Consider the following 16,556-nt stretch of genomic DNA (forward strand, 5'->3'; position numbering starts at 1 on the left):
GTAATTCTCAATGAGTTTAACCCAAATTATAGAGATTCCTTGGTTGAATAATTGTAATAATTTTTATAATGCCCTCTAGTCTTAGCTCAAATTTCATACCATTATTTCACATAAACCAAAAGCTGTATCAGAGAATACATAAATGGCCTTGAACAGACAGGCTGTCAGTAGAAATATGGAGCACAGGAATGCTGCTGGTGAGAGTTTAGAAAAAAGCAAGGAACCTGTTATTAGAAACTGGAAAAAAGGGGACCCTTGTTATGTAGTGGCAGAAAACTTAGCCAAATTTTCTCCTGCAGTTAGGTGGAAAACAGAACTGGTAAACAATACAGCTGGTTATGTAGCTGAGGAGACTTCCTAACAGAGTGTTGGAGCTGCTGCTGCCCGGTTTCTTCCCACTGCTGATGGCAAATTGCGTGAGGGGAGATACATTGAGGGGATGATGTTATACAAAACCAGCTGGGATGAGATAATTTCGAAAATTCTCAGCCCTTCTGGACGGCAAAAGTCAGAAATGGCAGCTGAACCTGCAGCATCAGGCAAAGGTGACTACAACCTTTTGCTAAAATTTCTGAAAGAGCAAAAGGCCAACATATGCAGCCACACAAAGGGCGCTTTTACTGAAGAGCGTGTGCCTCACAGATCCCCTCCATCAAACAGGGGGCCTCTATGAAATTGAAGAGCATTTAACCTTCAGCAATCTTAGCAGGAGTCAGAGAGAAGGAATTATCTCAAAAATATCTGTGGGTGTGGCTTTTGGTTAATGGCGTGAAGCCCAGGGAAAATCCATGCAAGATCTTTGAAGTTTTTGAGGAAAAAATCATTTCAGCAGAAACACTGTCAGCTTGGACTCAAAGGAGCAGAGTATAAAGCCCAAGATTCCACTGGAAGTAAGCGGTTAATAAAACTACTCCTGCTGAAAACATGTTCTTTCATATAAAAGAAATCGTGACCAAGAGCCCCAGGGGTGAAATGGAAAGCCATGGAAGATTATGTCCAGGCTTTGAAACCTAATTGAGGAACTCTGGCTGGATTTCAGAACTGCCATGGACCAGTGACTTCTTTCTACCTTTCACTCCTTCCCCCCACCCCCCTTTAAAGCTAGAATGTTTATAGCTATTACTCTATGCCTGCCTCTCCATTGTACAAGCACCATGGGGGTTGATAATTCGTCTCTTTAGTTTTACAAGTGTTCAGATGGAGGAGATTGAGCCCCGATACTGCACTTAAAGAGATTATATCTAGGAGCCTCAAAGCTCACCTGGATGATTTAGATGACGAGATTTGGGACTTGAGCTGATGCTAAATGGGATGAGACACTTAGGGAGCTTTGGAAGAGGTGATGTGTTTTGCATGTATGAGGAATGGGAATTTCCGGGGCTAGAGTTTAGATTGTTTTAAGCAAAATTCTGAAATGGCTCCCAAGTTTCCTACCACCTTGGTGTAAAACTTTTATGTAATACTCTCACTTGAATGTGGGCAGGACCTGTGATATTGATGAATGTCATTCTCATTATTAGGTTACATTATATAGTAAAGGTCCCTGGTTTTTGCAGATGAAATTAATTGATTTTAAATTAATCTGAAGGAAGAGTATCCTAGGTGGGCCTTACCTAAGCAGGTAATCCTTTTAAAAGACAGTCTAGAGGTTAGAGATTCTCTTATTGGCCTTAAAAAAGTAAGGTACTATGTTCTGGGAGGACAGGGGAAAGAGCTATGTAGCAAGGGCCTGAGATGGAACTCAAGTTGCTGAGAGCTGCCTCCCATCCTGTGGCTTGTCTCATGCAAGATTTTGGATATATACATATGTAATTTGTGTTTTACCTGAAATTTAAATTTAACTGGGAATTCATCCCCCTGACTTCATCACTTTAGTGAAATTTAAATTTAACTGGGAATTCACCCCCCTGACTTCATTGATTTAGTAATGTGTCTTTAGCCCTTTATAGGACACTATACTATATACCCTCTTTCTTTTTTCCAATTTTGTATATTTATTAGAGGTCCAGTGCACAAATTTGTGCATAGGTGGGGTCCCTTGGCCTGGCCAGTGATCAGGGCCTATTAGGGCCGTCTCGCCCAGTCCTGATCGGGGTTGATCGGGCTGGCTGGTTGTGGGGAGGGACCGCAAGAAGTTGGCCAGCCATGGGAGGTTGGCTGTGGGAGCAAACTGATCACCAGAGGGCAGCTCCTGCATTGAGTGTCTGCCCCCTGGTGGTCAGTGTATGTCATAGCAACCGGTTGACCGGTAATTCAGTCGACTGGTCTTAATGGTCACTTAGACTTTTATATATATAGACTAGAGGCCCGGTGCATGAAAATTTGTGCACTTGGGGGGGGGTCCCTCAGCCCGGCCTGCACCCTCTCACAATCTGGGACCCCTCAGGTAGTGTCCCTAGGCCTGGCCTGAGATCAGGGCCTATCGGGGCTTTCCTTCCCCGGGCTGCAGGCAGCTGGCCCCACCCCTGCCGCTGCCACTGCTTGCCATCTGTGTAGCGCTGCCCCCCCCCCCGCCACTGGTGGCCTCCCTCTGCAGGCAACAGGCTGGGGTGCAATGGCTTGGTTGGCCTGAGCCTCCCTCTTTCTTTGCTGGGGGGCAGGGCCAGCCCTGCAAGGGGTCATCTGCCTACCTGATTGCCCCTAATGGCTCACCTACCTACCTGATCACCCCTAACCACTGGTCTGCCTACCTGATCACCCCTAACCACTCTGCCTGCCTGCCTGATTGCCCCTATCCACTTGCTTGGGGGCGGGGCCAGCCCTGCGAGGGGCCGTCTGTCTACCTGATCTCCCCTAACTGCTGGTCTGCGTACCTGATCACCGCTAACTGCTGATCTGCCTACCTGATCACCCCTAACCCCTCTGCCTGCCTGATGGCCCCTTACCACTTGCTTGGGGGCAATGCCAGCACTGACTTTCAGTTGGTCAGCCTCCGGTCGTTACTGGTCATTATGACCTAGGGTTTTTATATATTAGGATATTTTGTTTACTTTTGATTGATAGACTACTTAGCATTTATTTTTAAAACATATTTTGTCTTATTTTCAAACTTCTATCCTTAGATGTAATTACTTTTATTATTTCTATGTTGTCTCTTTCCTTTCTGCCTACATCATTAATTCCTTTCTTTGCTTTTTTCCCCTTTGTTTCATCAGTTGTTTTGTTTCTTATGTCTATATTGGCAGGCTTAATTCATAAAATATTTTTTTCAGTATTAAAGGCCTTTCCTGTTTCATCATATATTTACATATTTATTTCTGTTAGGTTTAATACTTTTTGAATTCATTTTCTCTAAATTATTTTATTTTTGCAGTTTTATTTCCCCTTTCTTCCAGTTGAATCCTGAGATTAATTTTAAAGGAGCTGATGATCAGATTTAATATTTACCCAATTTTAAATCACAATTTATTGAGACAATTTTAATTTACTATTACTTAATTATTATTATTGTATCTCTGCCATGGATAGTAACAATTGTTAGAATAATTTCATGCCTTTGGTCAATATTATTCAGAATAGATGATTTTCTAGTCACCTTTTAACTATTTCTAAGACTAGACTTAGAAATTTCTAAACTCCTCTTAATAGTATTATCTCTGGCACCATCTTTTGTCTTCAAATATATTTCCCCAAATAGCAGTTAGTATTTATTCATTGTTTAAATATTAGGTAAAAAAGAGAGAACCTACCAGGTTGGTTCTCTTGTATAAAATGCTATCTTTTTTCTACTTTTTATTTTTTCATGTTTTAGCACTGTATAAATTTTACTGTTTTCAAAGCTCTTTAACTTCCATTTATGAGCTTGGGAGGACTTGTATTTTTCAGATAATTGAGCCAAGGTTAAATAAGAGCAGGGCGTCTACCCCAATTAATATATTACATGTTATGATGGCTACCACAGCAGCATGCCTCATGCCAATCCTTTATATAATTTCAGGAGCTAGTTTTTTGAGCAATTTTCAATAATAGAAATAAAGAGCTATTTCTCAGAAACAAATGATTGGGGACTAACACATGGCAAATTCATGGCTCAGCCTTTTCCTTTTTTTCTTGTTAACTAGACCACTGTATTTAAAATTAAATCCTCTCCCGGGCTCACAGCTGGTACTGCAAACACTGCTAATTGGACAGACTGAAGTGTGAAACTAAATATATATGTTGTCATTTACTCAACAGTTTCTGGAAAATGTATTGCAGGTAAATCAGCAGGTGTTAGCAAAGCTCTCGAAAAAGTACACATGAGCATATTAAGCCTCATGATGGATATGTTTCCCTGCCGGAGCAAAGCAAGCATCTGACTTTTGTAGCCATTACTGAAGCAGCATAGATTAGTCATTCTTAAAACAAATGGGACTTCTCCCTTATGCAATTTTGAATGTTTTGATTGAATTTTAGATAATAGCCTTCCCAATTCCTTTGCAGCTTTTTTCCCCTCTTCAACGTTTTGTTCCCCTTTCTTTGTCCTAGAGGAATACCAAATATCTCCTCTAAATAATTCCAAAATATAGTTTTAAATACCTCTTGTCATGTCAATTATACTAGAGGAACTTGTGAAATTTTACTCATTTTATGTTTTATTCTGGGGTCTCAGTGAGATAGAAACATTGGAAACCAGGCATCTAGATATTTTAAAGGAATGACAAGAAAAACCTCATCAAGGTGTGATATCTACTTATGTAGTAAGATTTTTCTGTTCCAAAGCTTTATAACAAATATCAACTTTCAGTTGAAGACATCACTGATAATTTTTTTATTTTATTGATTTCAGAGAGAGGAAAGGAGAGGGAGAAATAGAAACATCAATGATGAGAGAGAATCATTGATCAGCTGCCTCCTGGATCAAGCCCACAACCCAAGCATGTGCCCTGACCGGAAATCAAACCAGGGACCTCTTGGTTCATAGGTCAACACTCAACCACTGAGCCACACTGGCCAGGCCAGTGATTAACTTTTACATGTAGAAGAGCCCCAAGTTAATGACAGTGCTATCTTTCTCCGTGGGGCAATCTTGACTCGTTTTCCATTCTTTTCTGCCCTGCTCTGCATCCTGTGAGGACAAATTTTATGAAAGGCAGCATCCAGGTTCTCTTGACTTCTGACATACAGTGGCAGGAGATTGGAAGGCAGGAAAAGAAAGAGACTGGGCATTTATTCCCTTGTTCGTTTTCTACAGGGTACAGTTTTATCAGTATTTGTGTTTCCCTACTTAAGACTTAGTCTGTATGACAGCTCTTGCTCTCAGCAGACTGGGAATCTCTATCTCGCCCATTCAGGCATAAAGGTACCAGTGTCTCATAAAGTTGCTAATCTCTGAGCTCTTCATCATTCCTCATTACTTCCCTTACACCTCTCCACACATCTGTGAATTATCCTTTCATTGTAGTCTCTTTAATTAAACCGTTGAAAGGGAAATCTGCTTTCTGATAGAATTCTGATAGACAAAATAACTGGTAGCTATGTTTGACACAAGAATCAAACCCTCAAAGTGGGATTCGGCGTTTGTAACATGAAAACTGAATGACTAAATGGGCAATCTTGACATTGATAATGTCATGTAGCAGCAAAAATATTTGAAATAGTCACTGTTGGTATCATTAGATGAAGAGTTAGTAGAGGGCAAAGCATCAAGAGGACAATGACAACAACGCACTTTACAGTTTGTGACATGTTTGTGCTGCATATGGTAGTTTTTAAAAATCGAGATAAAAAGGATGAGAATAGAATCTGAATGGCCAAAATGGTGGACTGCACTGGCCCATCCCCATTTTTACCTAAACATATTTTATTTTCCCTTTTTTTCCACTGTCCTTAGGAGGTTGACTTCTACAGACAATATCACCAGATAGATTTACGTTCCGGCTATTATTTGGGGTGCTTTCTCCCTCAACTATGATTGATCTCTATAAACTGTCCTTTCACTGAACTTTCTTTAATTAAACTTTTTGATGTTCTGTTTCTTGCCATGAACTTGATTGATAAGAAAAATTCCCTAAACTACAAATGGAAGCATTGGATCTTCTTGATTTTGCAGTTTGTAACCTACAATACATTAAGAGACAGGGAGCCTGAAGTCAAGTACTTCTCCTCCATCTGCTTTTATTTTTATTTTTTTAAATTTCTTTATTGATTAAGGTGTCACATATTTGTCCTCATCCCCCCATTCCCATCCCACACCCCTCCCCACGGATGCCCCAACCCCCTGTTGAACTTAACCATTGGTTAGGCTCATATGCATGCACACAAGTCCTTTGGTTGATCTCTCCCCCCTCCCCCCACCCTCCCCTATCCTCCCTCTGAGGCCCGATAGTCCAATTGATGCCTCCTTGTTTCTGGTTCTGTTCTTGTTCATCAGTCTATGTTGTTCATCATTTCCCCTAGATGAGCGAGATCATGTGTCACTAGAGATATACTTATATGAACTGAATGTGAGACGAGCAATAATAGTTATGCTGACAGGCAAATGAATCAGTCTGTAGTGAGTTTCTTTCTGGACCAACAGTTCTTTTGAGACCCAATATCAATGTCCACCAGTTCCTTATGTGTACATGTCGGCACTGACCCCTCAGCTCTGGATGGTAGACAAATGGTGGTAATGCAGGTTTTAAATATGACCAAACGGGAGAGAGAACCACACTGGAACCATTTAAAATCCTGCCTGCAATAACCTTTGAAAAAGGGCAAAGATAGCCAAAGAGAGAACAGGGTGTATTTAAAATAATTACAACAGCAATGAAAACAATAATGAAAACAGGGTCTGAGTAAGCAAGAGGGAACACACAGATTGTGGGAAATGCAGTAAGTTTTCCTGATTGGGAACGTAGGAACCTAGGAAAGCGCTGAACTGAGAAAGAGTCCTATTTAGACATCTGCTGTGCCCAAAGGGTGCATAACCCATTTGAAAGAGCAAGTAAAATAAGAACGTCATGGCTGCTGCGAAGGTTAACTTTATATGACAATTTGAAAAGGCTATGGTATCTAGATATTTGGCCAAACACCAGCCTTAATGTCATTGTGAAAGTATTTTTTTTTTAAAGATGAGATTCACACTTAAATTAGCAGAGGTGGAGTAAAGCAGATTATCTTCCATAACATTGGTGGGCCTCTTCTAAACAGTTGAAGACCTTAACAGAAAAACATTGAGTTCCCAAGGAGGCAGGAATTCTGCCTCCCACTGACGTCAGACTCTAGCTGCAGTCTCAGTTCTTCCCGTGAGTTTCTAGCCTGCTGCCCTACCCTGAAATTTTCAGATTTGTTAGTCCCCCAAATAGAGTGAGCCAATTCATTGAAATAGATTTCTCTCTCTATGTACACATCCTACCGGTTCTATTCCTTCGGAAAAAACTGACTAATACAACTTCCTAATCTGTTCTTATTTCTTCATCTAGGTTGCAAAAATGAATCTGTAAGTTCGTTTTTAGTTAGCAAGACAGGGTGAAGAAAAGGACTTATTAGAAATAAAAGAAAGACCAAGTTACTTTCTCAGGCTTCTCTCTAATTAAAGGACCCAAGTACTGGGGAGGAGATTTATGTTAAGTCAATTTTGATTAATAAAGGGCATGGACATTGGAGTAAAAAGCACATAAAGAAAAAATGGCCCAGCCAGTGTGTCTCAGTAGTTGAGCATCAACCCACGCACCAAGAGGTCACCTGTTTGATTCCTGGTCAGGGCACATGTCCCAGTTGTGAGCTCGATCCCCAGTAGGGGGTGTGCAGGAGGCAGCTGGTGGACATTTCCCTCTCATTGATGTTTCTTTCTCTCTCTCTCCCTTTCTCTTCCTATATCTAAAAAGAAATAGAAACATATTTAAAAATGCTCCTATCATAAAGGTACAGTTTGCTCAATTTTCACAAATGGAATACATCCAAGAAACCAGCACTTAAATCAAGAAACAGAACATTAGAGTGCACAGAAATAAATTTTAAGGGTAGAAACAAACAAAATAAATTTGCTTTCTGAATATACATACTATAATTTCATAACTGTTTAATGAAAAGGTTAGAGCATTACTATTTCCTTTTCATTTGTTATAACACAAAAGCTGCAAAGTGTGTGTGTGTGTGTGTGTATTTTTAACCATAAAAAGCAAGCATTTAATGTAAGTATTTGATTTTAACCCCTAGATCTCTTATGATAATATATGGTACATATTCAAATTCATAATGTTCAAAAATAATTCAAATATCTCTTGACAGAGTTTTTACTAAATTCACAGATTCCTTTTATTAATAACTAGCATTTTTTCTGTCAGCCAAACAAAACATTAAAAATTCAGCAAAGTAAATTTTAGGCAGCAATTCAGTAAGCCAAATTTATTTTTCTGCTTTTTATTGAACTTAATTGCTAGAATGTCCTGCTATCATGTAGAAATAGCCTTTAAATTTAAGGATCAAATTTTCTTTTTCCTATCCCAGGTAGGATTTAATAATAGTTCTTATGTTGCATTCCCTGGGAGTAATGTGATAATTAAAGTAATTAAAGAGAAATCATTTTTTCAAAGGAGAGGACACTTTATAATCCATCATAAATGAGTGGTAAGTGTCCATTATTTATTAACAAGTTCCTATAATTAATTGTTGAATCCATGTATGGTTTAAACTCCCCAGCAACAAATTGGATTTCTTGTCTACAGATATCTCATTTCCCAATAAATTTCTGCATATCTTTAAAAACCCTAACCAAGTTCTGGATTACAATTTTTCATTAAATTTAGGCCTTATAAATAGATGGCAAAATATGAACCTGCAAATTGCCCATTATAGTTAGCACAGCTCCAAGCACACTGGGACATTATTAAATATTGTTTGGTGATTTCAACCTGGAAATGAGGAAATGAATAATATATAACTCAGTAATTGGTGGCTTTAATATTTTTTCAGAGAATAAACAAATTGAGTAATAAAAATAGCCAGCATTTGTATGTTTATTGTACAAATATTTATGGGACACTTTCATATCTTCCAGTCTATTTCCCATTATTATTTCTACATCATTTTACAGATGAAGAAACAGGCTCAGTAAGGCATTATAATTTGAGGATCTGTGCTCTATCCACATTATTATAAGTGGGAAAGTTTTATTTTAATTAGACATACCAATTATTGTTTTCATAGTAGCAGAACAAAAAGACAGATACCTTGACCATAAAGGCTGCAAGATCAGAAAAAGAAGAAAATAATTCCTAGCTTAAGGCATTGAATTAGCCCATTTCCACATAAAATAATTATGCTATTTACTAAATGTGATTTGTGAATCTAATGCTAGTATTAAATAAATTGTAGTTTACTTACAGATTCTAGGAAAAAGAAAAGGTAGAAAATGTCCCCTTATAAAATTGGTGTTGAATTCATTACTCTGATTTTTTTTGTGTGTGCCCAATTGAAATTGGTCTGGAATTTTAATGGAAATTAAAACCAGAAATGAGAATTTGCACAACTACAGCCCTAAATTACCAACATTGGTTTACTAACTCTCTTCCACTAGTTCTGATTTCTGTCTGGTCCTTAACAAGTACCAAACCTTATGTTTCTAAACATATAGTTCTTTCAACTATCAAGTACAGAGTTGTTTCAACTAAGTTACAGGATGACAAAGAACATCAGTATTTTTTGAAATTCTTTACATTGGAATTTTATTATAAAGCACAGGGGTTAGGGGGTGATCAGGCAGGCAGGCGAGCAGTTAGGGGTGATCAGGCAGGCAGGCAGAGGGGTTAGGGGAGATCAGGCAGGCAGGCAGAGTAGTTAGGGGCAATCAGGCAGGCAAGCAGGCCAGTGGTTAGGAGTCAGCGGTCTCGGGTTGCGAGAGGGATGTCCGACTGCGGGATCGGGCCTAAACTGGCAGTTGGACATCCCCCAAGGACACCCTTCCCCCTCATGCACGAATTTCATGCACCGGGCCTCTAGTTTCATTATAAGGCACATCTTTTTAAAATATATATATATTTTTTATTGATTTTTTACAGGGAGGAAGGGAGAGGGATAGAGAGTTAGAAACATCAATGAGAGAGAAACATTGATGAGCTGCCTCCTGCACACCCCCTACTGGGGATGTATCTGCAACCAAGGTTCATGCCCTTGACTGGAATTACACCTGGGACCCTTCAGTCTGCTGCAGGCCAACACTCTATCCACTGAGCCAAACCAGTTAGGACATAAAGCATATCTTTTAAGGATATTAGGTATTTTGCTAAATTATGAGATACACTGTCAAAAAGGAAAACAATAATTAGCAATAAATAATGAAACACTTTAGCAAAGTGACATTCATAAAATAAATATACTAACATCCCTATGTATACACAATTAGGAATTATGAAATATAATGGAAAACTGATTGCCTTTATAAATTTGTAAGAACCCTGTTAGTCATAAAGTGGTAAAGCATAAATAAATTTAATTAGCAAAATCTGAGGCCCTAGTGAAGACAGTTACTACATTACAAGAATAAAAAAAAAATTAAATTTGAATAATTGTAGAAACATATCTATTTTTGGAGAAGGAATACATATGTATTTCTTACATCAGTATGCAGGTTTATTTCAACTCAAAACAAACACCAGTGATTTTAAAGCCAGTCAGAGGAAAAATTGAGTGAGAATAACCATAACTAAGAATAGTAGGCAGATAATGGGGATGCAGGCATAAATTATTCAAGTTATTTTAAGTATTAATAACAGAGTAGACAACTCAAAACCATATCTTGGTCTACATATGATTCTGTATATGGCAAAGGAGGCATTCCATAAGAATGAGAGAAAGAAGAATTCAATGCTAGAAGCTCAAGCAAATATTTGAGGAAAAAGTCAAATTAGAGCATAATTTCTTTTTAAAAAAATATACTTTATTGATTTTTTTACAGAGAGAAAGGGAGAGGGATAGAGAGTTAGAAACATCGATGAGAGAGAAACATCGATCAGCTGCCTCTCGCACACCTCCCACTGGGGATGTGCACGCAACCAAGGTACATGCCCTTGACCGGAATAGAACCTGGGACCTTTCAGTCCGCAGGCCAACGCTCTATCCACTGAGCCAAACCGGTTACGGCTTAGAGCATAATTTCTTTAAAAAATTCCAGATAAAGTGTTAATACATTTAAAAGAGAATCATATGATTTCTTTTTTTTTTTTTTACAAATAACTGCCATTTCAGATATAGATTAAATGAGACCAATGAAAAAGATCATTATCTCTGTCTCCACACAGTTTAGGGTACTTTCACTATCCAAGCCCCCAATGTGTGGAAGTTGGTGCTCAGTACTTGCTAATGGATCCTTTTTTTTTTTTTCTTGGTTCCTGCTAAGTTGACTAGACCCACGTTGGTCAACCAATAGAACAAGAAGGAATCTCCCCAACACACCCGTGTTTTCTGTTTTCTGGAAAAGACCCAGATTTCTCAGGAAACTCACTCTTGGAGATCATACCATAGACTTGGATTTGTACACAGGAATAGACAACATTACAAATAAACCATGGCAACAGCCAAGAACTTATAGACTGAGAAGAAGGGGGTTATGCTTATCCAGGATTTTTGTGTCTCACTGTAGCAGATTTAATGGAAGAAACAAAGAAACAAGAGAGGCCATGAGATAAGTAAACAACAAAATAATACTTCTAATGCACAATCTCGATGGGCTCAGGAAGATACAGAAAAGATGGAGTAATATTAGCTCCAGATTCATTCTTCACTTTTTCCACCCCATTTTTATTGTGCCATTAAAAACAAATCAAATTTCAGGGGTTAAAACTGAATTTTTAGGGCCTTGGCTAAATGCTCAGTTGGTTAGAGTATTGTCCCAATATGCCAACATTGTGGGTTTGATCTCCAGTTCGGGCACAGACAAGAAACAGTTAATAAATGCATAAATAAGTGGAACAACAAATCTATCTATCTATCTATCTATCTATCTATCTATCTATCTATCTATCTATCTATCATCTATCTCTTACTATTGTCATACTTTACATATTGCATTCAAATTTTCCTTATAGTCCTCCAGAATCCTGTGAATGTAAAGGGAGAGGATGAAGCAAACAAAAGAATAGACTTGCAGATTTTAAGTGTTCCTGAAAACATCTGTTTAGTGTTTTACCAATCAATGTACTACCCAAGGGATGATTTAGCACATGTTTCTCAAACTAGAGTGTGCCTTAAAATATCTGGTAAGCTGGTTAAAACACACAGTGCTCAAGTTTCTAAGTCAGCTGGCCAAGAATATGCATTTCAAAAAATGTGATGCAGAAGCTGCTAGTCCAGGGACCACACTTTGCGAACCACTGAAGGAGAAGCTGCTCTGGGCAGGCTGTGGTGGGATAAACACCTAATACCATCCCTTAATGGTGCTGCGAAATTCTTGGTCAATTTGATACCAAATCTGTTTGAGACTCATTATCTTATTTGCAGAAAGGAGAAATTAATGCCTACAACAAAGGGTTGTTATGAGCTTTAAGTTAGACTAACACATATTAAAAACATAGCACAGTATTTGAAAAGTACTTATTATGCTATAAATATTATTTCCCCTTTCCTCTATATAATAAAAATCCCAATATTTTGCATTGTATTTTGTAATTAGGTGTGTTAACTTTCTTTTACATTCCATTTATTAATGATTTTCTCATTATGCATTTTAAACATAAGATAATGTAAATCTTGTAATTAAAGTATCAGCAAACTATCTTTCAGGTATAGGAAGCCCAATAATTTTAAATGTTTTAAGGTTATCTGTCAAGAGGGGAACAAATTTGAAAAGTCAAGTTTGATCATAGCTGTGAAATCTGGAATACATGTAAAATATTGCATTATTTACTAGTACAGACTCTATTTCCTCTACCAGCTGTGAGACATATAAATTATTATCTTTTCTAATATTCTGAGTCTTTTTTTCATCAAAAAAATTTAAAATTTTTATTAAAATTATTGAGGTGACATTTGTTCATAAAACTAGATGGGTTTCAAGTATACAATCTGCAATACATCATTTATACACTGAGTGGCCAAATTATTATGATTTCTGAATGCATAATAATCTGGTCACTCAGTATATATATATTAGAGGCCCGGTGCATGAATTCGTGCATGGGTGGGGTCCAGCCAGCCTGGTCAGGGGGAGGGGACATGGGCAGTTGGCCGGCCTGCCTGCTGGTCGAACTCCTGGTCGAGGGGACAATTTGCATATTAGCCTTTTATTATATAGGATATACACTGAGTGGCCAGATTATTATGTGTTCAGAGATCATAATAATCTGGCCACTCAGTGTATATTGCACTGTGTCCACCACCCAATTAAAAAGTGGGCAAAGAACCTGAATAGACACTTCTCCAAAGAATACATACAGATGGCCAATAGGCATATGAAAAAATGCTGAACATCACTAACTGTCAGAGAAATATAAGTTAAAACCATACGATATATCACCTGACACTTATCAGAATGGCTATCAGAAAAATCAACAAACAAGTTTTGGGGTGGATGTGGAGAAAAGGGAACCCTCATGCACTGCTGCTGGGAATGCAGATTGGTGCAGCCACTGTGGAAAGCAGTATGGAGTTACCTTAAAAATTAAAAATGGAATTGCCTTATGACCCAGCAATTCCACTTCTGGGGATATATACAAAGAAACCCAAAATACTAATTCGAAAGGATATATGCACCATGTAATCACTGCGGTGTTATTTACAATAGCTAAGATTCAGAAGCAACCCCATCAGTAGATGAGTGGATAAAAAGGCTGTGGTACATTTATGCAATGGAATACTACTTGGCCGTAGAAAAAAGGAAACCTGAGTATCATTTTACAATTGATTATATTAAAGCATAAAGAAAAATTTTAGAAACAACCAGAAAGGTTTTGCAAATCTATAAATTAATAGACATATCATAGATATAGAAGAGGGTTTTATTTAGGGATTTATACAAAGCAATGTTTTTAAATCACTATTATTTTTATTTAATAATTAACACATGTTTATTTAGAACATACAAAACAATATTCACAAAAACACACATTTCTATTCACTATTAACATAGTTTGTCATCATTGATGTTTCTCTCTCTCTCCCTCTTTCTCTCCTATATGTGTGTATGTGTATGTGTATGTGTGTGTGTGTGTTGAGATGACAGAGAGAGCAATAGAGACAGATGCTCTTATCTTGTCAGATTGAGGTTGGTTCTAAAGGAGCAATTTTGAAAAAGTCAGTTTAATCTGGGAATCATAAAAATACATTATTTCAAATTAATGTTCATTGATTTGGTCACACTTTGATGTAGGGCAAAGGAATATTCATGACATTAAACTTGACTAAGTGAAATTTTATTCCTTAATTCTATAAACCACACTCCTAGAGCATCTTCTAGAATATCAATTTTAGGTTTTAAATTTAAGTGGAAAGTTAATATTTTATAAAGCAACATGAGTGTAGAATCCTTCTACATTTCTATATTTTTTCTAAACTTTCAAAGATGTTTGTACAATTGTTTATAATATAATTTTTAATTACATTTACTGGGACTTTGCAAAACATTTAACTTAGAACTTATAGAAACTGAAATTTTTCACATCAATATTTTATCAGAATAGATCAATCTTATTAAAGTACATCATCAAAATAACAAGTACTGCTAACAAAAACAGTGTTAGAAGCAAACACAAGAAGCTATTGGGTTGCCATATTTCTGGTGAGTACAGAAAGGCACTAAATACTCCTATTGCTACATTAATATATAACGTTATTTTTAGAAACTGATCACAAATAGGCAGAAAAATTAATACATCCAAAACATTTTTATGGCTACTATCATTTATAATCCCTCACTTTTAAAATTTCTAGTTTTAATTGTCCTTATTTATGTATTGCTGTGTAACTTTCAGAATGTGCATGGATAGTATGCTTTTCAATGACTTATGTGTCTGAGAATGTTTTCCTGGTGTAGCTTGTACACTGGCCTGCAGGATTGGGCCAAAACCAACTCTCCGACATCCCCTGATGGGTCTCCGATTGTGAGAGGACACAGGCCAGGCCAAGGGACCACACAGGTGCATGATTAGGGCCAGGGAGGGATGCGGGAGGTTGGCCAGCAGGGAGGGACCATGGGAGAGTCTCCAGGACATGTCTGGCCCATCTTGCTCTGTCCCAATCGGCTGGACCCCAGGAGCAAGCTAACCTACCGGTCGGAGCATCTGCCCCCTGGTGGTCAGTGCACGTCATAGTGACTGGTCGACCAGTAGACTGTCGGCTCCCTGGTGGTCAGTGCATGTCATAGCGAATGGTTGAATGGCCTTAGCATATCATTAGCATATTATGCTTTGATTGGTTGGACAACCGAATGACCAGACACTTAGCATATTAGGCTTTTATTATATAGGATACCTGAAATAGATATGCATTCATATACATGTATCCATATTTATGTTTAAGTATGTATAATTTGTTTAAATCAAGTATATATAAGTACTGCTGTGTTTAAATTAATTCTGCCATGTACTCAGTTATGGGTGCTCATTTTTCTTGAGAGATGACATATGAAACTACTTTTGAGCACAGACTGCAGTCTGACAGCCTCAGGTTTAGTCCTGTCTCTACCACATAGTACCTGGGATATGAAGCAGTTTATTTCTTGGTGTTTTGTTTTTCTGAATGTAAAGGGCATGATAATTATAGCCCTCAACCTCAGGTTATTGTGAGAATTAACTGAACTAATTAACTACTATGCTCAGAGCAGGTGTCCTCAAACTATGGCCCGCGGGCCACATGTGGGTGTTTTTGCCATTTTGTTTTTTTACTTCAAAATAAGATATGTGCAGTGTGCATAGGAATTTGTTCATAGTTTTTTTAAAACTATAGTCCGGCCCTCCAACAGTCTGAGGGACAGTGAACTGGCCCCCTGTTTAAAAAGTTTGAGGACTCTTGGTTTAGAGCAACAAGATCATGACAGGTAGAGTATAAGCCAAAAGCAGGAAGCAAGTGTAAGCTCCTATCTTTAATTCTGTGCCTCATGAAGACATTTATTTTTTGCCATATTATTTGCTTCTTACTTGTATTTTTTTCTTGATTTGTTCTTGATGCCTCTAAATTATCTTCTCAAGCTTGAAAATTTCCCTCTGATTTGAATATTTTTGCAGTATCCAGAGTTCTGTTCAGTACTTTACTCATTCTTCATTTACTTATTGTGCTTTTCATTTTCATGCTCTTTTCACATTTCATATTTTCTCTCTCTATGAGTACATGCTTTTATTTAAAACTAGAGGCCTGGTGCATGAAAATTTATGCACTGGAGGGGAGGTCCCTCAGCCCAGCCTGCCCCCTCTCACAGTCGGGGAGCCCTCAGGGGTGGGAGGTGACCCGGTGATCAGGGGAAGGTGATGCCCCCATTACACCTCTGCTGCTGCCACTGCCGTCAGCGCAAGCCTCGGCCGGCCCTGGTTACCTGAGCCTCGGGTGGCCCTGGGCAGCTGGGCAGCCACCATCCGAGGCTTGCCTGTGCCTCGGGCCGGCCCTGGGTGGCTGGGAGGCTGAGAGAACTGGGGGACTCTGGAGGCAGACATGCGGAGTGGCTGGGC

This window comes from Cnephaeus nilssonii (assembly GCF_951640355.1).
Source record: "Cnephaeus nilssonii genome assembly, chromosome: 14".
NCBI classification, from domain to species: Eukaryota; Metazoa; Chordata; class Mammalia; order Chiroptera; family Vespertilionidae; genus Cnephaeus; species Cnephaeus nilssonii.